This window comes from Sinohyriopsis cumingii, chromosome 7 (genome assembly GCF_028554795.1).
Source record: "Sinohyriopsis cumingii isolate HCF-2022 chromosome 7, ASM2855479v2, whole genome shotgun sequence".
Classification (NCBI taxonomy): Eukaryota; Metazoa; Mollusca; class Bivalvia; order Unionida; family Unionidae; genus Sinohyriopsis; species Sinohyriopsis cumingii.
In genome coordinates this window covers 46,183,180-46,210,830 of record NC_142967.1, presented here as the reverse complement: position 1 = coordinate 46,210,830, position 27,651 = coordinate 46,183,180, and positions in this window count along the sequence as shown.

The following is a 27,651-nucleotide window of genomic DNA, read 5'->3' as shown; positions in this document are numbered from 1 at the left end:
AGCTAAGAGTCCTTTTATTTCATTTCTCAAGTATCACTCACATACCTTGGAGATTGCAACAAAAGATTAAACTACTTCCAGTTTAGTTCCAACTAAAACGTGAATGTGCCCAACAAGTTAAGGAAATATTTAGTTTTCAAGTTAAATGCCCCATGTTAACTATACATACCAAAAGAATGATAATATTAAACATTTATCACTTCGTTTTTAATATAAATCCAAAGGTAATTTCTAGTTAATAATTATTGACAGATTCAAAATATCCAGTAAAAATAGGTATAGTACAAGTGCAAACATGTCTGCGGAATGATGCCCCAGTCCTCGATATCACTATAAGCTGCCATACTGCAGATATCGTAGCTATATGACTAAATATTGTTAATAGATAAGTTAAAAATCAAAATCACACATGTAGCATCATGTCCCACCCTCTGACATTATTCTGACATCAGGCCGATTAGTCCTAACGCTAACCTCCTAATGCTGAGCTCCAAAGCGAAGCAGCTGCTAGTACCGTTTTTATGTCTTTGGTATGACTCGATCTGGGCTCTAACCCGCCACCTCCCGCATCCGAGACGGATGATCTATCCACTTACGCCACTAGAGCGGTCTATAAATGTGGACAAAAAACACCGATCTCAAAGCTACCACAACTTAAAGCATTTACCTATAATGAGCATTTGAAAGTTAGCATACTTGTTTATAAAAACGAAAATAGGTTGTCAAGACCAAATCAAAATCGCTATTAGGAGAGTGTTCGATCATAACAGGAGATAATTAGATTTGTGATTAGGGGGCTCTACACATGTATTATATACTTCTGAGAGAGTGACAGGTGTAAGGGAAGTTGTTTGCGTTTGCAACAAGCATAAAGAGAAAATGTTGGCATACCCATGTTATTTTCATGTACTGTAGCTTACGTTTCTTTGAATATTGTACATGTTCATGACCTAAGAACACATCTAACCAAAATAACTGCTTCCATGTGCTAGAAAATCAACTTAAATTAGTGTAAAGTACATCATCTTTATCAATTCAACAATTAATTTATTTTCCAAGAGTACAGACTGAAAATTTAATAAGAACATACAGTATTGTTAATTAAATCCCAAATAGTTCTAAAAGGTCTATCACAAATCCAGAAGTATAGAATATTTCGAATGAATTCCAGTTTTCCGAATGAATTCCAATTTTTAATGTGCTGAGGTCCCAACAGCCTGGTATAGAGTTGATGTGTTATAAGTATTGATGACTGATATATTCCAAAATACCCTTGAATTAATTCACAATAATCCCAAAATAGTGATTGAGACAGAAAAGTATTAATGAGTTCTTTGTAATTCCATTGAATAACGAAAAAATCAAATCCTCTCAAATTAAAAACTGAACACAACTAAAAGACTTCAGATGATATGGTATGAATGTTCGTTTCCGTCTCCCTTATATAAAGAAAAATAAGAAAAATAAAATAGAAAAACCGAACCAAGAGGAGGATCATTTTCCCATTAAAAACAAAACATTCCAAGTTGTAAACAAGAACAGGTCTCTTGCTAACCATTTAGTAAAGAACATGTACAACATCAGGTAGACCAGGTATTCCCTAAGAGGAATACCAATGTCCTGAACTCCACGTAAACAAATTTATGCTCAATATAATCTACAATTAATTATAAGAACTATGTAATATGTTGTTACAAAAAAGACAATAATCAGGTAGGCTGAACTCATGCCTTCAGTTATGGACAAAGGTAGATCATAATGTAAACTAAATATAACTGTTATCGAGTCGTAACATTTCAGATTCCATAAAACTATTTCTGATTTAATTCCCAATAATGTCCTCTCCAAATTTTTTCTTTTCATCCGGGGGAAATTATTTGTTGAAATTTACAAAACATGTAGGTTTGAGCTCTTTTCGGTTACTTAATATAAGACTATCGAATCGTGACATTTTAGATTCCACACATCAAAATGTCTTTGGAGCATTATGGCAGAAGTAGAAAACAGTTTCAAAGAATAATTAAATGAAGAAAGATTATATTAATGCAGGGAGGAAACAAATGGCGTTATAGGGTTATAAAAAAAGGTAATTACTGTAGAAAATGGTATTTTAAAAGGCAGATGGTTTGAAGCGAGGGTGCGGGTCAACAGTGTAATATATTACTTTGTATATATATATATATATATATATATATATATATATATATATATATATATATATAGAGAGAGAGAGAGAGAGAGAGAGAGAGAGAGAGAGAGAGAGAGTGGTCATAGCGTGCGATGCTTTTATAGAAAAAATGACCCACTCCTCTCTCTCTCTCTCGGAAACAATGTCACTTTCGTTGTATTGTTCACATATTTTAAAGACACAATAGTGCAGCTGAGGGTGAATGTTCTAACAACAATGTTGGGACATTTATGTATATCAACTGATTAAATAATATTTAAGAGGCAAATCTGGGATAATGTCAAGTACGTATAGGTTCTCTGTATGAAATACGAGCTCTCTGAAATCTGCATATGGAAAGTAACGAATATATCGTCTCCATGCTGAATTCCCCCTGGGCAGTGATCGACAGATCCCGAACAAATAACACACATAATTCCGGTGACTGAAATTTGCATAATTAATTGCCATATTGTAAACACTGAAGATTATGACGTAAAACACAATCACGCTACGAGACCAACCAAAATGTGAACAACTGTGAGTACGATCACATGAGTCTGTCGTTGTATCAATAAAGTACGGCGAAATCTCAGGCAACATGAAATCACCTTATCGGTAATAGAAATGGTACGATCTTCTTCTGAAGCGAGAAGCGATGGTGCCGGTACGAAAGGCAATTAAATAGTTGGGAAACTCAGAAATTTGTGGTACGATCTTCTTCTGATCTCGTTCTTTTCTCCTTATTCTTTTCCTTTGTAATTTTAATTTTGAGAGGAAACAGTGAAATGCATGTAGAACTAATTTTATAGTTATATTTTAAGGTTTTTGTGATAAGAGACTAATTTAAATCGACATTCTTTGTACAGTATTGCAAAAACCCACCGGTACTCACTCTATTTCTTGCCTGGATCAGTGTCAAAACGAACCGGTACCAAAAAGGCCCATGACCAAAACAGACTAGTGGTTAAAAGGTCTGGTCCAAAAAGACCCGACCCACAAAAGCCCATTTATGTATCAATTAATTATTACTATTATCGTGTATTTTAAAAGTAACTAATACGTAAATATCAAATCCTTGTTTTACTGCGAAATATCTATAAATAATGTGCTGTAGAGAATCATTGTGTAGTATGTCACAACCGCACCTAAGTGAAATTAATTGCGACACGCCACTACTTGTTCTTTATAAAATGAACAAAGAAGAAAATAAGGCAAGTTACTGAATGTGAGATAGTTCGATTAAGGCAAATACTAATTACTCGAAGTAACGCGAATCAATACTTTCTTTGTTATAATACCGAATACGAGTTAGTGTACGTTACGTGTGGTTTGTGCATTCTAACTTTGTCATGGTAATAATGCCTTAGTTAAATAGCGACGATTCCATTAATGATGGATAAATATTTTCATTTGCGAAGACTAATGATTCTTGTCCTGTTTCATATACATTCAATATCGTTAATACATGTGTATGTGTAGTTTGTTTCATTTATATATATTTTCTTTAAACAGGCCTTTGCTATTTTATGTGTACTTTGGCACCGTTATTGCGTTGTGGCTGCAATGACAGTCAAGTCAATTTAAAAAAGACTAAGGGGTTATTTTTTGTTAAAATTTACAGACAAGAAGAAAAGATATGTCTAAGAAGCATTAACAACAAAAGACACAATAACGCTAACGCAATTTCAGATTTATAAATCTATTAGCACTAACAACGATTAATGATAATGCATGAATATTAAATTCTAACATCAAATTCTACACATATACCTTACACTACAACAAGATTGCACATCATGGCTGTCAAATAAAGTTATCAATGCAATATTGGATGCAATTCTAGAATAGCAGCCACAAAATAATACCGAGCTATAAAACATGCATACATAGATATTCACTTTTCAGCAAGAAACCTTACACCATAACAAAATTGCACACAATGGCTGTCAAAGTTAATAGTACGATATAGGATGCAATCCTAAAATAACAGCAGCAGATAAATACCGAACTATCAAAACATGCATACTAGAAGAACATGCATACATCAATATTCACTTTTCAACAAGAAACCTTATGAAACAACGAAATTGCACACAATGGCTATCAAAGTTAATTGTATGATATAGAATGCATTCCTAGAATAACAGCACACATTTATTCATTATTTCCATGCCTTTGTTTTCCTAGTGTAGATATCAAACCGTAAAAACCTGGGTAGAAAATAATGATGGAACAGTGTTACAGCTCGTGATGAAATATGTGACAATCAGAAAGTCTAATAAGAATAGATGATATTATTGGAATTCGAGAATAGAAAAAAAATCACGTACAAATCATAAATGCGTGTTTAAAAAAAGTTATATTATTGCAATATACGTGTGACGCAAAGTTCAAACATTTTGATTTAATACGACATACTGGGCGTAATTTTGTGATTTAAATTTATTGTAATATTGGTGGATCATGAAATCCTTTTAAAGAAACTGAAAATCTCCCAATGTGATGAAAGCACAATTAGATGGTTCACTTCATACTTAAGTGATGGAACACAACATGTTTATATAATTGTTGGAACCTTGAACAATTAGATATGGAGTACCACAAAGTTCAATTTTAAGTCCATGACTATTGATATTATTTATTAATGGCCTACCACTTTTTACTAAAGGACTCAGTTTCATCTACCGATATGTATGCAGACGACTCAACATTGTCAGACATCCAAAACACAATGCACGAACTAGACATTTCTGTACAGGATGCCCTATACAAAAAGGATAACTGGTGTACATGCAATGGCATGGTGGTAAATACTGGTAAAACTAAAATATTACTTATCTCACTATGGCAGAAAAGAACAAATCTTGGTAGTGATGAACTATTCTGACATGGATGATGGAAGGATACCAATTTACAAATGATTTGTCATGATAGACTACTTGGTGTCTCGGTAGATTAAAACCTATCATGGATTGAACATATCAAACATGTCAGTACAAAAGTTAATTCAAGTTTATGGCTTTTCAGTAGGATAAGACTTTTTCTCCCTGAAAGGTGCAGAAAACTTTTATAACAGTTACATACAACCCTTTTTAGACTACTGTAACGCAGTGTTGAGTAATTCAAAATGATAACAACATAGCAAAGCTAGCACATCTTCAAACCATAACATTTAGGCTAATATCAATCCACAAAAAAGCAAGAAAAATTTTAGCTGATAAGTTACAATTATTACATATTAAAGACTTAATCCGTTGAGAAAAGCCAAATGAATGTAGAGGATATCCAATAATAGTTCTCCTGAATATTTACTGTCACTATTCCAGTACAGACTACCTGGTAATACTCCCCACCTGCGATCCATGTCTACCAAACAGTATAAAATTCCCAAACCAAATAAGGAATTATTCAAAAAATGTTTCCAGTACTCTGGAACTTTGCTCTGAAATAGTATTCCAGTTGACATTAGAAATGACAACTATATTTCCTTCTTCCAAACTCAGTATATACAGTGGCTTCAGAGATGCACTTAAATTAGATAAATTTCATTGTATGAGGGTCTAAAGGTAGATTAGCTAAAATCATTTCATATATAGGTAGAACTGATCTATGCTAGTGGCATACAAATATTAAATACTGTTAAGGTTGACCTGCTCTTTTTCCAGTTTAAGTAATAATTGTATTATTTTTATGTTAAATATGCAAAATGGTAACAAAAAGTCCATGCAATTATACTTTGAGTTCAGCGATTAGACCTGACTAGATTGCAAATTTCTTTTAAAATTTGGACCTGTATAAAATTCATATATCCATTTAAGTCTTGTAAAATAAATACTACACTTTCACTTTTCCGTTTTAAATATAATGCATGCCTTAATGTGTATTTCTAAAGCCCCAAAATATGCTAAGATAATACTATATATGCACTATCATGATAAACAAAAGGACTTAATAATCCTAAAATGTTTTATTTGTCCAGAATTTAGACTGACATGGAGGCTCGCAAGAAACAGATTTTTCCCCATATCTGATCAAACATTTTTGGGTAAGAATTTAAATTGCCCAGTCTGCTTGGCATTCAGTTTTTTTCCACCTCTGAAGTGGTGATTACTGTAGATGATTTATGTAATAAAATGTTTACTTGATTCAATGGCAATTTTTAAACTTCTTTAATTCTTTCCATAACTTGTATGTATATCTCGAGCATGTTATTGCCAAAGCTTAACATTTTTATATACAAAATATATATCTCAAAAGGCGTGAATAACATGACAGATATGTGGGCTACATTACCGAAAACCTCTTTCTGTATACAGGATATGTGTAGCAACTGCCAAAGTATGTGCAATTTGCACTTTGTACTGATAAAATCAAAATATTGCATCCATTTACAGACAAAATTAAAACTTTGGTGGCTACTCTTACAATACAACATTTGCAATGAATTCCATTTCCAAGGTGGACTTGCAAAGATTGATAATTGATGTAAATACTCGATTGTTAAAAATGTTGAAATTTCCATGCTATCATGATTTTAGCTTTCATGCTTTTTGTACCACGTACACAGGGATTATGTATGCTTAATCTTTTAAACAAATTCCGGGAAATCATAAGTGTGGAGCCAGACTGGCTGAGGGAACTGTTCATACAGATGTTGCAATTTCCCCCAGCCTTGCCTTTAATGTATTGGAACCAGGTTCAAGGCAGTGTGGTGGTTATCACCCAACCACCAACACAGGATTACAAGAATGGTGTGTGGAAAGAGTAGGGAGATGCCTACAGACCTGGAATAGTTATTGTGAGAGGCAGTTCTGCATATCACTTTTGCCATTAATTAATATATCAAGTTTTGTTTAGAATGCATACTGTCTCTTAATGCATTATTCTTAACATGATTGATAGTTTATTTAACGTTTTCTTTGCAACCACTGCGAAAGAATTTTAAACTTGTAAGCCGTCCAAAACAGACATGCATACATATGTAAATGATAAGGACATTTTTAAAATTTACAAATGATACTCATCGAGTGGATTCTTTTCATTATCTGGTTTCAATGTGGGTACCTCACTAAGCTAAACACATCTAAGCTGATGACGATACAAGGATAAAATCCTTATGTAAATATTATCTTCATTTGCAATCAGCCATTCCTATTTGATCCCAGTGCAGGAGTCTCTGACCTCTAGAAATGCTCCCCAGAAACTTTGAGCTGTCCATCTTAGCATACACTACACTTAATATCAGTTCTAGTTGCGATGGAACCCTCAGTGCTCATTTCAAAATAAAAACCATGGGCAGTTTTGATCCATGTGTATTTTACAGTGGAATTTACTGATCGAAGATGAATAACATTGAATAAACGCATGTTCCTATTATTTTTTTATATATATTATTTTATAGTTAGAAATAGCATATTACAAATTGGAATAAGTTTTCAGAATTTTCAAGTTCTAATGTTGATGAGGGTTTACTTGCCTTGTCCAAGATGTACAGATAGTATGTTCTTGTTCTCAGTCAGATAAAGTTGACTTGATGAGTACCAACAGACATGCTGCCTATAGGCAGTTCATACTATGGAAACATGGAAGGCTTGGGTCTGGACGGAGACATGTAATTCCCTCTTGCTGCTTCTGGCAGATACATGACAAATATCCAGATGGACAATACACTTGTTTCATTCCCTATAGATTTGCATGAACTTAAACTCTTTCTTGCATGTACTACTTTGTATATAAATGAATAGAGTTGACTTTACGCTTTGTTCTCTTTTAACTGCACATAATATTGCATCAAACAATGATGCTTTCATTCAGATGTTTTTAACACCAGTCTGTTTCTACCTATAAACAACGTGGGCACCATTGAGGTCAGAAATAATAAATATAACAAGTTGTCAGCGATTGTAGAAACAGTATTATATATTATTTTATTTTCAACTACTGATATTTACAGGATATAATAGAAAGTGTAACCTGCCTTAGCAGACACCTCCATATATCGGACATTGTTTCATATTTTACACAACTGAAATCGAGAGATTTTCTCTTTCACCAAAACTAGAGTTGATGATGGTTCTTGAAATGACAGGTTTCTACAAATTCTTCTGGGATCATCTTCCTTTATTTCTCTTCTCCTCCGCATACCTTCTTTCCTTCAAGTCGACAGATGAGGGCATTCTGTATAAGCTCCCTGATGTGGGGATATGTTTTCTTTTCCATGCAAGGGTAGACGGACCATCTGCTGCTTGTTTTTATTGTAACATCAATACCTGTTTTAAAGAAAATTTCATTTTCTTAACTTGTTTGACAAGCATCCCCACTCTAACCCATATTAACTTTTCACCCAATATTAGAGCCTCATGACCAGTTCCCAAGAAAGAGTTGTTTCTGTTCTTTTTTGTTCTATCTACAAAGTACTGTTTGAAACTAGATGCATTTTTGACCATTTTTTCAGAAGGCAGCATATTTTCATGAACATGTATTAGCTAGTAATCATCATGATGACAGCATCTTCCCCAAACGTCCTGAGGAAATTCCATGAACCCCATATATCCTTAATAAAGTGTGCCAGTCCCTTGGGAAAGTGCTATACATATCACTGGATCTAATTATTAGACTTGCATTGCTCACATCAAAATAAATATATACTAGAATGATAACAATACTAATTACAAGATATGTATGCATGAAAATATTTAGATTCCTTTTCACAAATATAAATGTGTGCCGATTGGTGCAAAATGACTTGTATCTAATACAAAGCTTTCATGACTTGTATATGTGAATAATATTCCATTGGCTTGATGTCCAAGCAGGGATCATAATGTACAACCAATATATAAAATTATTTCTAATTCTCTGTAGTGAAAAAATCTTACACTATCTCCCCTTCTTTGTGTCTCATTACACCCCTGCCACTATGAATATTGCGATACAAAGCAGTTAGCTCATTCCTAATCCTGTACACAGGAGGGATGTATGAAACTCTTGGCACAGTACATGATGATCTGTACACAGGAGGGATGTATGAAAAACTCTTGGCACAGTACATATGATCCGCTGATGAAAAACTTCAAGCTCAGCAGTGCTTCTGCAATTATCAAAAACATGTATCTTGTAACATGTGTCATTTGTAATCTGCTAACAGATTAATACAATTATTAAATAATCACTACTGTTGGTAAATTATGCATACATAAAATCTTTATTAAAGTGTTTATTGATAGATTGTCATGGAATTGTTTATACCTGATGCGCATGTATTATATATGAACTTACTAAAGACCTGAGGAGATTCACTTTACATGTATCATGTGCACACCTCTTATGAATGATAATTTATTCAGATCTTCAAATGGTAAATATATACAGTAATTCTTAAGTTAAGAATAAAAACATTTAAAGCGGTCTTCACGTTTTTCTTTTACATACCATACAGTTGTTGCAATCCTGAAATGGCATACCTGAAATTTAAGTAATACTCAACTCTGTTTAGGAACCTTTGATCTGAGAGCACATGTGCCAAGGTTTTCAACACTTTGGCATCCTTTTTGGGATCAACTTCATCAAGCCAAGGTTTTGTCCACTCTTCATTCTCCAACAAAGGTTCATGTAGACATTTATTAATGCCTTGACCATGTGAGAGGATCTACTCATGTGTATTGGTGGTGTGATGTAGGACACTCTTCCAGATACTCTGAAAGAATGCCACAATCAATACCTATAGCACCTAAAGCTGATCTCTTTTGTCATGGTGACCCCATATTGATAAGACAACTTGATTGTAGCATGTAGCATGATGTCCCACCCAGTCACATTATCCTGACACCAGGCCGACCAGTCATAACACTAACCTCTTAATGCTGAGCGGCAAGCGAGGCAACCGTTAGTACCATTTTTGTAAGCATATGGTATGACTTGCCCAGGGATCGAACCCACGACCTCCCGCCTCCGAGGCGGACGCTCTATCCACTATGCCACCGGAGCGGTAAAATATATTCTTTGTAACTTCCTAACTAAAAATATGAATTAAATAAGGCATCCAAAAGTAGATGCATGCAGAGATATGTTTTCCTTTGTATATCAGACAATGGATAACTTTGCAACTGGCCAAAGGTTCTATAACACTAGGCACTTCGAGTCTGCTCCATCCAAATGTATTTCTGCCTTTAAGAATTTAATAACAACATAGATAAATGTTAGCTGTAAGAGAACACCAACGACATGAGGTACAATTACTTTCATAAATCACAAACTCGTTCATCCATGAACTCGATTACAGACTGGGAGGGGGTTGACATTATCGTAACATAACAACAGTACTGATGAGGATGAAAGTTGTGGCCATTTGGAGGTCGCTACAGTCTCTCCTGATCAGAAGAATAGCATATCATGCTGTAAAGGGTAAGTAGTCGTACCAAGTGTATTCGGATAATTCGAATGACACAATTTAGAATGCATTGAGCTCAGATTTTAAAATCAAAATTGTCCATTATATGTGCCAAACACTAACACATTTGTATCATCTAATCTTGATCGTGCTCTATATGTATAAATCAATAATCAATTTATTCTTGTACTTAACATACATATGAGGTACAAAATAAAAAATTTAAGGTTGATTGCTAGGATAAATCTTTTATCAAAATTATGAACAGTTCTATAAAGACATAATACCGCGAAGTCATCTTATCTGTGAATTAACCCAGCTGGATAATTTTTGGTTAACTCATATACTTCACAATTTCCAAATAAGTTTTTTTTAAAAAGGGATGGTGTTATGAGATTCTTCGCCTGAAGATTCGCTGTTGACTTTCTTTTAGTACGGATCAAAACTCTGATAAACTGGGGGGCTGCAGTCCCAGTTCAGTTGCATAAGATTAAAATACACACTGGAAAATTCTATGTGCTACAAACTGCAACGGTAGCACCTAAACGCTTTTAATGTTCTTTTATTCCATCTGAAAATTAGACTGTATACAATAATGAAAGTGTATGGAGAATAAAGTTGAATGGTTGAATCATCTAATATTTTCAACATTTTAAAAGCATAAATTAGACATAAATCAGTATGAACACATTAAATACAAAAAGGTGCTAAAATCCCATATTACAAAATATAAATAGATGAGTATTTTTCTACGCATTTATAGCTTTTTATGGCTTTGAAGTTTCTCATATAATTCATTTCTTTCAAAAATGAATAGTTTGCACCAAAATTGTATGGGCGAAATATATTGTTTCTTTACTTCTTTCTCATGAAAAAAGCCAAGCCGTACACTAATCATTTTGACTAATCCATTGCCTATAGGTGATCAACTCATGAACTATAACAGTGTTTATTCTTTTTTAAATGTTTCTTTTTTCCAGGAATGCTTGTGATATAATTGACTTACCGGTTTTTCCTATAAAGGCCGCATTCAAACAATGTATCAATACTCATTTGCATTAAAAACAGATAACTTTTAATGTTGCTGTCTTTTTAGTTAGCACAACATATATTTTTGAAACTAATAACATCCCAAGTTCATGTAACCATTTGACTGCAAAATAAAATGATATTGTATCCTGATTTAAAAAAGCTACCTGCAATTTAGATTTTCAGATAAAACAAACAAAATAATTTGGGCCCAGGATGGCCAAGTGGTCTAAAACGTTCGCCTTTACCGTTCACTGCCATCGAATTTGAGCAGTATAGAGTGGGGCTTTAGCATCAAGGGAAAATCCAGTCAAAAAGGTGTCCTGGCCCTTTAGCGTCAAAATATCCATTGGGCCACTATAGCGTCATGGGACAGTTGAAGATAGGTTGGGTTATGTATAAGGACAATAGAATAGGAATGTAACAGGTAGGGTGACGTCACGGAACTGGACATTGGCAACAATGTAGCAAGGATCTGACCTGAATATCCGCTACCCTAGGTGGAGAAAAATACACTAGGGACATATATATACATAGATTGATGAACATCAATCTATGACACATAAAATTTGCTCATAGCAAACATAATAAATAAAATCGACAAAAGAGTGCTTTAGGCAAAAGAGCAAATCTTTTCGAGACATGAGTAGCCCTGAAAAGAACCAATCCATTAACAAAGAGAGCATTGTATAGGTCTTCCTCTCTTCCTCAAACTTTTCTGACTTCTGGACTATAGATGAGGACTCTCTTCAGACAGCCTTGTCTCTCCACATAGATCCTTCTTTTCCAAACGCTCGTATCGGTGAGTTTGATGACTGTCCGTGATTATCTGACATACATAGGTATATCCATGCGGAACATCATCGACGATACGATTGTAGACGATTCAACGTTAGTCCACATCTTGTGAAAGAACAGGTGAACGGAATGAAGTGAAACGTGGTTATTTATAGTTGAAGGGCGGATCGAAACGGATTGAGTTTTTTCACCAATCCCAATACACATTTCAAAATTCAGTCACAGTGAAGAGTCTATATTCCAATCTGAAGAGAGCTGCATGTGACGTCACATTCCCTATATAGGTGCGACAGTGTCAGTGCGCGGAACATCAATGCGACAGGTTTTGAAACATAACAGAAACTAAGAAGACGATGAAATGGGGTGCACCGGCTTTGGCAACGAGAAGTGATGGCATAGTAGTAGCTACCAAAGTCAATATGGTGCTACTTTCAGAAGAGACCGATTTTAATTAGGATTTAGTGGATTTTCTCTCTTCTTCGCAAAAATGTGTTCCAGTACCAGCACCTTCATCACCTTCTAATTCATTACAAAACGTCGAGGATTTTAAACATAGACTGAAAAAGGAATTGGAGATATTTTTGTAGCAGCAGAAAAAAGCAGAACAGGTTTTCTCCTTGAACAGCAACAGCGAGAAGAAGAAGAGGCAAGAAGGAAACGACAGGAAGAAGAAGAAGCAACATAGACAAAAGAAGGTCTAGGAAAGTAGGAGAACAGTAAAAGTCAAACGGTGACGGTACTCTTAGACATGTTGGCATAGTTAAGGAGTCTGAAACAAATGTATCAGACTTATTTAATATGACCGAATAGAAAAAGACCTTCCTGAGTCAAACAGCCCAAGTCTGTTACTACACCTGAGATACCACCCCTAGTGATTTCTACTAAATCACCGCAAGTCCAGAAGTAGGCCTTGGCCGTGGCAAAGGATTAAAACGGTTAAAGCTGATTAAAAAAGCAAACACTCATTTGTTTATTTCAGGACCACCCACTTCACTCGAAAAAAGATAGTATTAATTTTGCCAAAATCAATTAAATTTCAAAATCCATGTTTCCCCCATGATGTACGTGTGTCAGTGCGTGGGTGTAGGTCCTTATTCTAAACAAATAAAAAACCAAGAGACACTTACGTTTTTCTGTCTCGTCTATCCATTTCACAACACAACACTTTAAAAAGTTCATAGACTTCTTCTGTGTCTTTTTTCAACCTCTCAGGTGGCCTAGTGGTAAGAGCATCCGTCTCTGATGTGAGAGGTCGTGGGTTCGATCCCCGGCCGAGTCATACCAAAAACTTATAAAAATGGTACTAACAGCTGCCTTGCTTGGTGCTCAGCATTAACAGGTTAGTGTTAGGACTTGTCGGCCTGGTGTCAAGATGATGTGACTGGGTGGGACATCATGCTACATGTCTGCTGCATGATGCCCCAGTGCTAGATATCACTATAAACTGCCACACTGCAGACATCGGTGTGATGTGACTGAAAAATACTTAAAGCTACGTTAAAAGTCCAAATCATACACACACACACACACACACACACACTTCTTTTTTGAGTTCACATGCACATACTTTTTCTCTTCTTCCTCACTTTCGTCTCGTGTTCTATTCCTTTTTTCTCTTCCTGGACGTGTCTGGATTATTCCTTTTGGGAGGGTACCTCTTCTTATTCTTGTTCGGAATCTTTCTTTTCCATCTTGCTCACGTTGTTTCGTAGAGCAATCTGAAGATGAATGTCCTTTCTCTTGACAATGATAACAAATATCTCGACTTTTGTCTCTTCTGACACCTGTCTTTCTTTTTGATAGTCTGGACATTCTGTAGCCCAATGCCCTTCTGACAGATATATCAAGTATTCTGACTTTTATCTCGAAAGAACCGTGAGTAGTCGATCGGCATGAAGGAAACTTTCGTATGACACCTCACAAAGCTCTGATCAGACGTTCGATCTATTTGGATCTTCCATCCTTCTTGTTGGCGTGGGAGTGAAATGAATACTGGGAGGGAAGACACTGACCCTTTAGATAGGGAAGATGAAATGATCGCATCATTTCGTTGAGAAAGGAGACGAAGGTAAGAGATATAAATGTGACATATCCTCTCGCACAGTAGCTGAAGTATTGGCTCATATTCATGCCAGCGATTTTGAAGATGTCATGAGTGAGCCAGAATCCAGACCCAGAGAGTCTATACCAAACCAAAGTTTACCACCACTACTAAACCCTGACAAATATTACAGAAATCGAGAGACGGAAAAGCGCTCCTCTAGAACATTTAGAACCACATCCTATATATACACAGTGAAATTTAAAGATTTCAAGTCCTACGTACCGTTGGAGAAAGCAGATGGGTTCATCTCTGATGTGTGGAATTCATTGTTAACCGCACTGAAACGACAATGTCAAGACAAAGAAGACGATCGCTTGAGACTTTCCATTCATCACGACAGTTTCAAGTCACCCGTTTGGATTGAGTTTAGCAGCTCAGCAGAATTAACACCTTCCAAAGTCATCGACAATATTCAACACTTGCAACAAACCAATGACATGTAACAATCCAATTACATCATTGGATTGTTGCGCGTGTTGAATTTTGTCGATGACTTTGGAAGGTGTTAATTATATAGCCCTGGCCATTGTGGTGGGACGAAGATATGCCGACAAGAACGACACAGTAAAGTGGGAAAGAGCCTGGAAAACTATTCAACAATCAGACAGAGCCAAACAACGAAGATAAGCAGAACTCTTGCCACAGCAAGCGGGGATATCTAAAGACACGCCCTGTGGCATTCCTGAAATGCAAAAACTGCAAGACGTGTTAGCTCCATGTTACACATTGAAAGTACACCCTCAAGAAGTACGTGGATCTCTTTTGCTTTGAAGCAACAATTTCAAAGATGGAAAATACATTCACAGAAGAAAAGTGCTTGTCAACTAATGAGATTGTGCCCTACTTGTGGACAAGACATACATACCAATAATATCAATGCTCACGTATGTTTAGGAAAGAAACGATGTCACATTTGTCACCAAACCGTGGACTTAGAACACAAATGCTACTTTCAAAAATAGCAACACAAACAGGAAGAAGATGACGACAAGAAGAGCAATTTCATTTTTTTCGATTTCGAACGCATGCAAGAGACTGGCATTCGCATTCCCAATTTCTGCATGGCTCACCGAGCATGATGCGAAAAGTGCATCCAAGAGCCTATCCATAGTCATTGCCCTCATTGCAGCGAGATTCCTGGAGGACGTGAAAAAAATCTTTAGGTTACCTAATACACTGACCAATTTCGCCCAATGGATCTTGGACCCCTTCGACGAGACGTGGAGCCAAGAGGACATCGAACGTTACGGATATTGTCATCGCCATGCCATGGTGATGGCTCTCAATTTTTAGGGATACGATGGACAGTTTCTTTTCAAATACTATACAGAACAAGGCACCGAACGTCCTGAAGTCTCTTTGAACAGAGCCTAAATCATTTCCATGCCAGTGGGACAATTGCAGTTTAAAGATTCGATGAGTTACTTGGCCATGCGTTTGAGCCGGATGCCTAAAACGTTTGGAATGACAGAAATTTCCAAAGGCTATTTTTTCCCGCACTTTTTCAATACCGAAGCGAATCAACACACCGTTCTACCCCATTTGCCTGAGTCACTACTACGACCTCGAAAACATGCGCACCGAATAACGAGAAACTTTCTATGCTTGGCACCTCACTCACACCTCGGACCCCTTTGACATTGAGGAAGAAATGTTAACGTAACTGTTCATGGATCACGGAGGGATCGATCATTTGCAAGAAGCCTGCACCATTGCCAAAGCGTGTTCCTAAGTGTACAGCAAACGATTCATGCCCGAAAACACCCTGGCTGTCATAAGCCTTCAAACGATGAACTTTGTCAAACGTCAATACTCGATCAAAACCCTACGCTTGTTACATTACATGTGCGACAAGGAAGACTAATGTATCCAACATACCGGAACTGAAGGAGTCGAAAAGACCATCGGAACGCATTCGGTGGATGGTTGGGACTTAGAAAACCACAAGATCGTGAACGAGTTTTGCTTATTTCACAGATGACTCAACGTGACGCAAAAAATCAGTTTTTACAACGTACCATGGAAGACTTGTACCAGGCCACTTGTCAACAGCACTTGACGTTAGAACAACGAGGATAACAAGTGGTGGAAATGTAGTAACACGTGTACGATCACCATTTGAAATCTGATCTCGAGCTTAAACACATCGTGGAAAGTTACAAGCTGGTGAACCCACTGAACCCGTGGGACAACTTTTACGGAAGACCAACGAATGCCACCTGTTTGCTGTACCACACCGACGAGAAGAAAGGAGAAGGAATTAAATACTTGGACGTGTGTTCACTGTATCCTTACGCGTGCAAGTATTGTCACTTTCCCGCTGGACACTCGCAATTGCTGACGAAACACATCGACCTGGACAACATTCGACGATACGAAGGATTGACTAAATGTAAAGTCATGCCTCCCGCGAACTTGTACCATCCCATTTTACCTCACCATTGCCTTGTGCCGTACTTATGCCGAAACGTGCAACCAAGAACGACCTTGTTGCACACCCAGGAAGAACATGGGTCAGCGTGGAATTGATTAATGCTCTGGACCTAGGATATCAACTGTTAGAAGTGTACGAAATTTACTAATTTTCCAAGACAGACAAATACCACAAGGATGACCAAACTCAGAAAGTCATTTTCGCGGTCTACGTGTATGCTTTATTAAAAACTGAAACGAGAATCCATTTGCTATCCTTCCTGGTGTTACACTCCCGAAGACCAAGATAAATTGAAAGCGACATATTGAGAGCAGGAAGGCATTATATTAGACCACGTGAGAGAAACGAAGGAAGGCGATCGTTTGCTAAAGTAATGTTGAATTGTTTGTTAGGTAAAATAACACAACAACCGTGTTTACCCAAGGCAGAGTATTTGACAGATCCTATCCGCTACTTTCTGACGATTCACGACAAAATCAAATACATGAAACACGTGACGTCATTTGTGAGTTCTTGATACTGGTCAATTACGAAGAAGAACTAGACTTTGCAGAAGCTGACGAATTTGGAAATGTCATCATTGCGGCTTACGCGACAGCCCATGCTCGCTTAAAATTTTACGAAGCATTACACCAGTTATGAGATCGTGTGCTGTATTTTGACATGGACAGTTGCATCTACATCGATCGCCTGGTTCATCGGCACCCTGTCATCGAGGGAGACCGTTTCGGAGCCTGGATGGACGAGAATCCCAAAGACAAGATTCTAAGTTTTGCTACTGGCGGTCCTAAAAAAATGAAATGATTGACTCTCAGTTATCGCACCAGTCAAGTGGTGAACTTTGGGGCATTGAAAGAAGCCTTGCAATCTGGAGAGGATCAAAATTTTAATGTGACAACCTACCAGCTCACAAGATTGTACGTTTAGCCACACACCAAATCGTCAGTCGGCCATTGGAAAAAATCTATTAGATGGTGTACTAGAAGCGAGTACAGCTTCCCAACCACTTCATTTTACCGTACAGACACACCGGTATTGGTCAGCATATAAAAAAGGACAACGTTCAAGACCGTTAGTTCATTGCAACTACCAAGAAAAGGCGAGAAAGACGAATGCTAACAAACAAGACCACACCATTTAAGTTCGGTGAATCTCAAGTGGAGAGCAATACTGTAACTTGTGATTGTAGGGACGCCGTACTCTGTGACCTCAGCGATTCAGTACTACATCATGGGAACTTTGCTATGACTGTAATAGTCAGATATTAGTAGTAGTTACTACCATACCTACCGTGGAAAGTGATGCGGTGCATGTCCAACCCGATGGATTCGAAAGCAATGCAACTCGTTATCGTGGATTCTTTACTGGTTTTCATGGTGGATATCGTCTTCCACGTGAAACCATGCGTATACCACCCTACGAATGTCATCCAATCCTACGTAAACTCCTGCGGATTTCACCGTACCCTAATCGAACTGAGCTTGTGTAAGACGAGTATTCGTTCCATATGCATTTGCCTGAAAACTGTGACTTTGGAAGTTGATTCCACACCTTTCGAGGAAAATGGTCTACCCCAGAAGAATTAGCCAGAGCCGGATTTATATAGTTGGGCGAAGGAGATAAAGTCAAGTGCTTCAGTTGCGGTATGTCACTTCGCAAGTGGGAGCAGAAAAATTCGGCTTAGCTGGGGCATACTTGATGATCTGCAGATTGTCACTACCTACCTTTAGCGGGACAACCTCAGTAATCTCTGGAAAAATACTTTGTCTCTAAAGTTGAGAGAATGTATTTACCGAGAGCTGGTCAAAATACAAGTGAAACGCAAGAACTATTGCATCCGATGTTTAAACCACTGGTACCTGAATGATATAAGTGGAATGATTCTGATGAAAGTGTTCAAGTGGTCATACATTGTTAAACTAGACGTGGTGACAAGGATTGGTTTGTTACTGATTCTATTTACTACAAGGTAGACTTACTACAAAGAATTCCAGAAGAAGAGTTAGAGGGTTACCAAAGACTTATACACAGTGTAAACTTTATTCAAGAGGAAACTACTAAGTAGTGTGTGATGTGCAAGTTAGTGACTATACAATTTTGATTCGACACTAGAGTACGATCATCTCTGTCCAGAAATTACACGTACTGCCTCCGACAAAAGAAAGACATTGCTGTGAATCTCTAGTTTAGAAGAGAAATTCACAAACTACCTCTGGAGCTGAGAGAACGCATTTACCAGGAGTTGCTCAAAATACAAGTTCAACGCAAAGAACAATTTCATCCGTTACGTCACGGATGTTGGAATCACCGGTGCCTGAATGGTATCAGAGGACTGTTTCTTTGAAAGCGTTCCATTGGTCAGACATTGATGAATCGCGTGAGATTAATAAAATTTTGGATGCCACTCATTCTACTTACAAGGTGATCATAATAAAACGAATTCCAGCGGACGAGTTAGAGGAATACAAAAATCTTTTACACCAACAAATCTTGGTTCAAGTGGCACCTTCTGTACGAGATGTAATGTGAGTTATTGACAAAATATTTTTGGAACGGTACTAAAATAAAACCGATGTTGTTCAAAAAGAACACTCATTACCTATCACCAGATAGGGTATAAAAACGGATTACCATGCCAAGACCTTTATCACTCGTGATACAACGATTGCCGTGGAAGGAAATAAATTACAGTATTCAAACTGAGGAGGATTGCCATCTCTTTTTATGAACATTGAGTCGCATGAATTTGGGTCGTCGTTTTGTGTATGTCTTAGTGACTTGCCTTCTGAAATTTCGTTTACCAGCAGGTTCCTTGTGGGCTCTATATGATTTTTACAAAAATGAAAGTGGTACCTTTAAATGTCTGTTAAAAGCCGCGCACTTTCATCTGGATAGTTCTCGACCTGTACGAGAAAAAAAGAATCGTCAACTTTTAGGTACTGAAGATGTTTATGACGATGTGTGTGTAGCTTGTAACTTACACCCTCACTAGATAAATGTACGCGACTGTAAAGTTTGGGGCTTCAAGGCTTGGACGAAAGAAGTAGCTGACTAGGACCAAGAGTTTGATCTTGACTTCCGGTGAAACAAGTAACTTTTAAACCTGTGTTAGTCACAGTGGCAGAAGAAGAACCCGTCACCATGGAAAGCCACTCTCTTCAGGACAAGGACATTCCAGAAAGGCCGTTCCGGGAGGACCCCTGTGTAACTTTACCAAATGTAGAGACTCTAAGAACATTACAAACTGTCCCTGGGTCACCACACCTTTGTCAAAACTTATGTTGTACAGTGACTTTTTATATTCCACTTTCATCGTTATAATGTGTATTTTGATGATGTACTTAACCATTTGGTTTTTATGTATTTTTGTCTTTCGTTTTGTTCCATTTTTAAAATAATCAATCAACGTGTCCTGAAAAAGTATAAAATCTCTTGTCTTGTCTGTCTTTGTGTCAAACGTGACATTCCATGCACTATGGTACCTCTGCTGTATCTGCTCCATCTTCCTCCACTTTCAAAGTCATCGACGAAAACTTAGATCATGCTAGTTGGGAGGCCTTGTATCTTCGCAACCCATTTAATTGCGGGCAAAACTGAATTTGTCCAACGATTGATCCAACATAAATATCATTTGACCGATCGTCCATCTCAATGGATCGTGTGATAATACAAAGAGTGGCAATCGGCGTACAGTCTCTTGCGAGAATATCAAGGCGATTTCATCATGTTTGTGGAAGCAATGCCTGGCGAAGACGACGGGATCGTGTCTGACCCCAGACAAACCCATCTGTTCATCTTCGACGACATGTTAGGAGTAGACGAAGAAATTAAACTGGTTTACGCGCAAACGGCATCATCGTAAGGCAAGTGTCATTTACCTTACTAAAAATGTATTTTAACAAAGTAAAGCCTATATCAACATCAGTCTCAGTGCTCATTACGTGGTCTTGTTTAAAAGTCCTAGAGATAAATCGCAGTACAGGTCTGAGCCAAACAGTTAGGAACGCCTTGGCTGACCCATGGGTACAACGATGCCACTTATACCCCACATGCCTATTTACTCATGGAGTTAAAACCTACCGCCACCGATTATATGTGATTTCCTACCCATCTGTTTCACCACTGGTGTCAAGACGGAGGACCTGTTTTATAATCGTCCCCGTCGTTAACTTAACAACCATAACAACAAATCTGTAAAAATAAAATAAAACATTTTAGGTCTGTCTTACACAGCGTCAACATGACGCCCCTTCAGTCTCATCTTCCCATCAAACTGATTCGTGCCTTGTACGGCATTAGTCGCAAATAAAAATCCACAAATACGTGCTTGTGTTTTAGAAGTCAGTCTCAAAGAAGTCTTGCGACGGTTTACGATGACAGCATGTCAATTACTGCATGGCATAATTCACATTCCACATCAAACCAAACGCTTTTTTGACAGAAACAAAAAGCAATCATTTTGAAACCTAGAGGTAGCAGTTCTTTAGGAGATATCATCATTGGTTTCCTATTACAATGGGATCCTAATTCCCCCCAAAAGTCCTCCCCAAGAAGAAATCAACTCTCCAACGAACCCAGAAGAAGAAAAAAAACAACGGTCTCAAGACCAGGTCACAGTCTCAGAAAAAGAAATGTCCCAAGTAATGACGCCAGAAAACAGCTTCTTGCCGCAAGAGAAGCACTTCGGCCAGGACGTGACTTTACATCCCCTAGCAAAGACCTGCAGCGATGCTGACCGCTTCTGCAGTAACCTCAGGTTCTTCCACTTCTCCGTTGCTGGTGATACCTGCCAAACCCAATTTGACAGCCGTTCCTCCTAATTTGATTAAACAATGGAAACCCGCGTCTCCAAGAACTTCTGCATGGTAGCACTCTCTTCCTCTTTAACTGTAGTGTCAGCTGCTCACAAAGTACCTGCCCCCAAAATCAAAGTCCAAGAGAGATCGGGCATGTTACAGAGTTTACTGGATTAATCTAAGCAAGAACCGTTCCGATTAAGTCTGTTCCGAGCCCCTTCACGACGCGTGATGCCTGTCGTCAAGTTGATACGACATAACGACAAATCAGGTGCGACGGATTCCAGTATAACAAAGACCTGAGAAAAACGATGGGGATCAGTGTTTTGTGATCCTGAACGTCCAAAGATGCCTCCTCTAAGAAGTGCATATATTTACCATCATAATCGTCCTTCTGTCCAAAAAGGAAAGGAAAATGAAAAGGACAGCATTATCATCAAACAAAACGCTTAGCGAAACATCGACGTCACCCACAGAGAAGACTCTATCGTCAAAAGAAAAGGAGAAGCAAGCAAAGGGGATGATTTTTCAGCCCTATAGAACATTATGCTAAAACAGTTTGAAAACAAAATAATCCAAAACTACATCCCAAAAAATAAGATAAAAGGACGCGTGTCAAGCCATGGACCTCAGTGTATTTGTGTGTGTGTGTGTGTGCTCCTGAACGCTCTAAGATGTCCCCCCCCGAAAAGACAGGCGTCTAAAGAAAAAGAGGAGCAATAAAAGGGACGAGTCTATGGCAATTTTGGGAAAACAGTTGTCACCTTTTTGACGAAAAGATAGTTTAAAAACGCGATAAAAGGGCGTGTGCCAAGACATCGACGTCAGTGTATTTTCTGTGTGTGCCTCTGAACCAACAAACAAACAAAGATGTCATCCCCCCCAAAAACACCCTTCTTCACCCGCCAAAGGAAAGAAAAGGAAAGGACTTCCTCCTCGTTTTGTCAAGCATTGGGACATGTTGTTCGTCTTGCCCAAAGCTTCTCCTTGAAGGTATTTTAGGATAAAAGGATGATTCTGGAGTTAAAAGATCTCAGGCGTGACCATTGAAATATGGTAGAAGAAAGAAAAGTGGTTTTAGTGCCTTATAAACGATGGACGGAATACCATCGTTGGCAAAAACAACAGACCCAGCATTTACCTCCCATTCCTCATTTGATCATGATTTCAGTTACAACACTAATTGCAATCTTTGATGGATCTCAGCGATTTGTCCAAAACGGAAAAATCACAAATGCACGGTCTACTGTTGCAACGACTGAAACTCTTTCACCAGAAATATTTAGACGAAACAGTTCTGGCAACTCTGAAAGATTTTAATTCCCTGATGAAAAGTTCATCACTACCACCACCAAACCCACTAGCCTCAGCGGTAAAACAGATGCGAAAACTTTCAAACACCGTCAGCATTTCCGAATCCTAATAGGATTATAGCGTCCTTTTTGACCCCTTACCTCTCACGTCAACAACAAGAACTTAAAGCTTAGGTTAAAAAGATGATGTCCACTCCTCCTTTAACAGAAGTGAAAAAGAAAGAAGGGAAGCCAGAAATGAAAAAAGAAAAAAAGACCAAAGCCATCCCATTACCACCGCCACCACTACCCTCGAAACGGAGAGAGAAAAAATCATTCACCGAGAGTCTTACGCATGTTCCAAGTCAGAACTGGATTTATTTGTCATGCCACTCAGTATGATTATGATGCAAGATACTCCAATGCCGATTACAAAACCATCATCCAAGAAGCCAGACTTTACATGCGACTCGCGGAAGTGTTACCTAAAGTGGGAAAATACATAAGTCACACTTTGAGTAGAATGACTGGCAAGTATTCGATACGACGAGTGGAAGCGAAAACTTTCACCATTGCCGCTGTACTCCGATCTTATAACGAAAATCATCTGTTCCAAGGACAGTTACCCAAACGTTTAATCGTTGGCAACGAAGCCTTCAACGGTACCAGCACTACCAATCCTTTCTTGTTTGAGCAAACAACTTATCCAAGATTAAAGTCAGTCGCGATGGTTAAACTTTGTTGACGATTACCTTTGAACCTGACTACAGTGACCAGAAGAATAATTATCTGACGTCGTACTTGTCCCTGTACGAAGCCACCGGACAGTTAGCGACCAACACCAGTCACGGCATTACGTAAAACGATTACGCAGAAGACTACGATTTGTGGGCCTTGATTTCACTCCAAAACAAGGTAGCGATGAGGAACATTTCCATCCCATAAAATTAAGCCATCTGTGTGTGGAACTTCAGTTTTCTTCACCTCTAACCAAGACAGTGAATGTCCTCTCGTATGCTGAACTTGATAATACGATAGAAATCTTCAGTTTGAGAGAGGTCATTCTAGACTATTAGAAGCTATGGAAGACACTTATCTCTCTTTGAATGGTGGAGAATCTATGGAAATATTAAGGGATGAAACCGTGGAAGACGTGCAAAACAAAAGAGGGTATAGTGATGAAGTCGAAACGGCCAGAACAATAACAACATTTATTTTCCTGTTTTGCCAAAATTACGGAATTGAGAAAGAAAGATTGCTATGGATGTCAAAACGATCATCCCAGTCAAATAGAGCATATAATGATGAGTCAAAAAGAAAAATTGGACGAGTCTCTGGAGGACATTTGGGGTCTCATCTCGGAAGAAGCAGTGGTGCATCAGTGGTATAAAGACTTGCATAACCTTTCCTCTCCTCCACCGATTGTTCTAGAAATGCATCACATCAAAGCTCTCTTGGTTCATAGTGCGGAGACGTAGCGATGAAACGGTTACTTGTCAGAGATTTTCAAGCAAAAAATTCAGGATTGAATTGATAACTTATCATTATGAAAAGCAAGCACCCAAAAACAAAACACAGAAATGGATATTTTAGACCTGTATTACTTTTTTAACAAGGGTTCGTACACTGCTTCTTGGAATCCCGGTCGTGTGTGCTAAAGATGAACTTTCTCATCGCAAACTTCAAGACCATCAAGCTTATGTCATGAACACGGACGACAGTCATCTCCCAGGAACCTACTAAGTAGCCGTCTACTTCCCTAAAGAGGGTTGTATGGAGTATTTTGATTCGTATGGATTACCACCTTTGGAAGACGATATCATCGACTATATGAGAAGAAATACCCAGACGACACGATTCAATAATGTGAAATTACAAGTCACAGATTCCATCTTGTGTGGATAATTATGTGTCTATTTTCTTCATCAACGCAGTCTTGTGTATCCCTTAGAACATTTATTAACTCTTCTAGAAACGATGACAAAGTAGATCGACGATTTTGTGACCACTATGACTACCTCTTGTCTATATCTAGGAAACGTCGTGTACATCAATGACCGAATGACCTGCCTCAGTGGAAGTCTAGTATTACTTTACAACGCTGTCAACCTTGTCAAAAAAAGTTTGTTTGAAAAATTGGTTGTTTGTTTGAAATTGATAGTTGCTTGTTGTTTGAATAAAAACTGTTGTGTGTTGAAGAAAAATTGTGCCTGTCGTTTGTTTTCGAAATATTATATAATAGACTATATATGATGTTTAACATCTCTCTATCTCTCGCCATAAAGATCAGGTACTTCAGCGTTCCGACCCTAAGAAACAGTAGAGTGTTTTCTATCGAGTCCGCGCTTGAGCCATATAAATAGAGGCAGTCTCCAGTCTGGCCATGGTTGTTTTTGGTTCGTATACTCGACAGCGATATTTTTCACAAACAACTAATGAATACCCTGATAAAAGCTGAAAATCATCTGCATTACACAGATTAGATGCATTCCCTAAATAGCGACCTAGAGAACCAATTGTAGACGAAGAAAACAACCACTGCTGATTTGGACTGCCGTCAAAAAAAAACTTAGAAACGAGATTTGATAAAACCACTACGCTAATCTTATCCTTTATCCACCGCTTCAAAATTAAAACCTTGCACCACGATTAAGCTCTTTTTATGTCGTTTAGACATATTCGTAAATAGAAATTTTAGGGTATTAAAATATGTACAATCTGCACTAGAAACGAAAGATTAGCTAGGACGTAGGAAAAATGTATGAATCATTTAATTTGACCAAATTGCAGAGGTGGATAAAACATTATTGGTATTTTTGTTCTCCATTAAAATAGCTGGACTAGATCTGATTAAGTACTAGCTGGCGTTTCAGGGCTTCATGCGCTTGCGCCTTCAGCCAGGTCCCTTCCCTACTTCCCTGTCTTAGACATCCGTACCTTGACGGAGATGTGGAACAATTTCCTCTCATCAAAATTCAGTTGTCCCGATGGGACATCATAGTCGCAACCAATCGGGACGGGCCTCACATTCTGCTTTGGTAGACACCTGGCTCAGTAGACAGAAAAATAATTTTATTAACATGAGTGCGTGTTTGGTACATTCCCACTCATAAAAGCCCTATATTCAGGTCGTTAGAGACCATATGAAGATGTTTTCAAGACTAGCCAAGCTGAACGAAGCTTACGTGAATTTGCATCCTGTCAGACAAAGCCGTGAGATACAGAATATCAAGATGTTGAAAGTGACTGAAGACCTGATAGAAGAACTCTTCAGAGAGAAAGTCAAGAAAGAGCAAGAAGAGTGGACACAGAAGTACAGACTTCAAAAGCACCGGACAGGAGCCAGACAGAGGATTTGTCAACTGCCATGTAGACAAAAAAGAGGTCTCGTCTTTCTGAAGAAGCAGGCCCAATCCTGTGGGGAAGCTGCAGCAGACGGGGACGCAATCTTAAACAATACAAGATTGCCATAACTCACCATCAGCACAACAGCCCTCTTCAGGGCTACCTAACCCTATTAATGACATACTAGTCAAATTGCCAAAATTTGTATTTGTAGTTCTAAAAATAGAAGTGTGTCTATAAACACTTTGTTTCTTTGTTTTTCATGTCAAAACAGAAGTGTTCCTATCGCAAACTTTGTTCTGTCTTGTCAGATAGTGTGTATGCATTTATAGGTGAAAAAGTCAACTCGAGTGTTTCTTTTAGGTCCGCGTGTTCCGTGTTCCTGGTGATGATATGGATATTGTGAGTCTTGGTATGATGGGGATGTTTTCGTTCAAGTCCACGCCTCAGACATATAAAGCGAAGCGTTTCTTTACTCAGATACCCATTGTTGACCTGTCAGCTTCGAAAAAATTAGTAGCATAATTGCCATATTGTTAGAACTCCAAATGCACATGGAGTATGCCAGGCGCCTACACGACAAAACTGGCCATGGATGCGATACAGGAACAAGCCAGGATATACAACAGGAGGAGAAGTGGGAAAAGAGGAAAGAGATGGAAGAAATAATCCTGCCTCAAGTAGATGTTAGGGTCTCTGTGTGAAGCCAAGCCTAAGTCGAGGACACCTCCACGGCCAGTACCATATATACCACATACATTACAAATAACATGACTTTTAAAGTGTTGGATGCAAGCAAATTGACATACCAATACTATTGGTATATCAAATTGTGATACGCCCATGGCGCAATAATAGTCGTGCATAAATAATCTTGGAACTGTGTGCTGTTTGCTCTATTCCAGTAGACCAGTGATGAATTTCCCCTCATTGATCATTAGTGACCTATAAATATAACAATAAAAAGTGATAATAATCCCCGTTTTCTAAGTGAATTTAACATGGTACACAATTTAATAATTTAATACTAATCATTTATTTTTCAGTTTCCCCCTTCCCTCATATAACACAAAGGACAAAGGACAAAATATGCAGAAATATGGAGCGAGAGAAAAAGAAATTGGTCTGGATATTTTTTTAAAAATACTTACAACTGAAATAGCACCAAGTAACCTACAATATCTTTCTTCATAATGGTATGTTTACACTTCCCTTGGGACCTATCTAAAGTGTTTATATAATCAATGATGCAAAGTTGCAATTTCCGGTCGACACAGTAAATGTCTTGATTATG